Source organism: Chenopodium album, chromosome 4 (genome assembly GCF_948465745.1).
Source record: "Chenopodium album chromosome 4, dcCheAlbu1.1, whole genome shotgun sequence".
Taxonomy (NCBI): Eukaryota; Viridiplantae; Streptophyta; class Magnoliopsida; order Caryophyllales; family Amaranthaceae; genus Chenopodium; species Chenopodium album.
This window is the reverse complement of record NC_137837.1, coordinates 70,930,871-70,932,801: the sequence shown is the minus strand read 5'-3', so window position 1 is coordinate 70,932,801 and position 1,931 is coordinate 70,930,871.

Genomic DNA, 1,931 nt, shown 5'->3' with positions numbered 1-1,931 from the left:
GAATTAAGTTCATTCATCTATCGTGTCACATGATGTAATTGTCCTTAGCCTCCTGGCCTAAGAACATGCATCATGCATACATTATTTTCAGGACAAGCAATTCAATCCATACGATTCATTTCGTCTTGCTCAAGGAGGAGGTTCAAAACTTCTTTCCTTATTTTATTTTGGGGAAGTTCAAAAACTTTTTCCAAGTTTTCATCGAAGGAAGTTCGAAAATAAAAGTTCAGTTTTCACATCTTTCTTTTTCGGGAGAAAGTCGGTACCCTCCACTCATGACAAAAAATGACGGAAAATTTTTGCTTTTGCATCTTCGTTTGCTTGAGTCTGCACACACACACACACACACACACTCACAAGTCATACACATGTCATGTCACATCAAGTCAAACTTGGTCAAGTTAGTGGTCAAGTCAATCACAGTATATATGAGTCCATTGGCAAATTTATTTTTGCAGGTCTTATCTACAGCCCACGTCCGGGGACAAACGGACCATCTACATCCCACGTCCAAGGACAAGCGGACCATCTACAGCCCACGTTCGGGAACAAGCGGACCACCATCATTTCATGACGCAAGGTTCTCGATACACAGAGACTTGCAATCTCATCATCTTTCGACTTTCCTCAAGCATGGAAAGTATTATCCGGTGGATTTTTCTTCAAGTATAGAAAACCGCCAAATCGGCTTTCCTCAAGCATGGAAGGCATTATCGGTGGAATTCTTCAAGCATAGAATGACGCCATATTCATCAGTCGGCTTTCCTCAGGCTTGGAAAGCGTTATCGGTGGATTTTTCTTCAAGTATAAAAAACCGCCAAGTCGGCTTTCCTCAAGCATGGAAAGCATTATCGGTGGATTTTTCTTCAAGTATAGAAAACCGCCAAGTAGTCGGCTTTCCTCAAGCATGGAAAGCATCATCGGTGGATTTCTTCAAGCATAGAATGACACCAAATTCATACGTCGACTTTGCTCAAGCATGGAAAGTATTATCCGGTAGGTTTCTTCAGGCTTAGAAAACTACAAACTCCTCAGTCAGCTTTCCTCAGACATGGAAAGAGTTTCAACGGACGTCATCCGGTGGATTCCTTTAAGCATAGGAAGCTACCAAGCTCATTTGCCACCAATACACTGGTGTTAGATAAGCATTCTATCCCTTTACTCTTTTATCTGTAGAACTAACATTTTTCTGCAGGTATCGGCGCATACAGAATGATTTAGGATCGCAGAACGTCTTTAATCATTCTCCGTACCTATCGGCTACTTTGAATATCGTTTTTGAAACCGACGTTTCTACAAGCTCAGTCAAAGTGGGGGCTTCTGTAGACACCTAAAAATGTCTCCCCAAAACCAAAACCCGTTGATGAACACCTTTCACCGCCATTATTGGTCGAGTTGAGTATTTAATCTTTGGAGTGCTTAAATCCATGTTCTATCAAACATATTTCATGAACCAATCCAATTTCTAGCTCATTTCCCTAAACCATAACCTATTTTCTACTTTTCGTGTCCACATCGCAAAACTGAGAGAAACTGATTTTATGGCTATACAATTTTTATCCAATTATTATTTTGTTGTATAGGCCTTTAAATAATCTTTCCAACCATATATCATAAGCCCAATTCCGAGCTATAACGAAAAAGATATGAGCAAAACACCAAACTCGGCCTAAAACCAAAACCCTTCCACTAAAACGACCATATCTTAAAATATACATATTATTTTGACTTGATTCTAATTGGGTTGGAAAGTAGACTTGATAATATTTCCAATGATATATTATATTCCTTATTCCGAGTTACGGATCAAAAGTTATGATGGTTTTAAAAACGGGTAAAAACCTGGAATCACCGCGCACGGTGCAATTCCACCGTGTCACGGGAAAATGCACCGTCTGACGGTGGGAATCCTCGTGACACGGTGCCCTTGC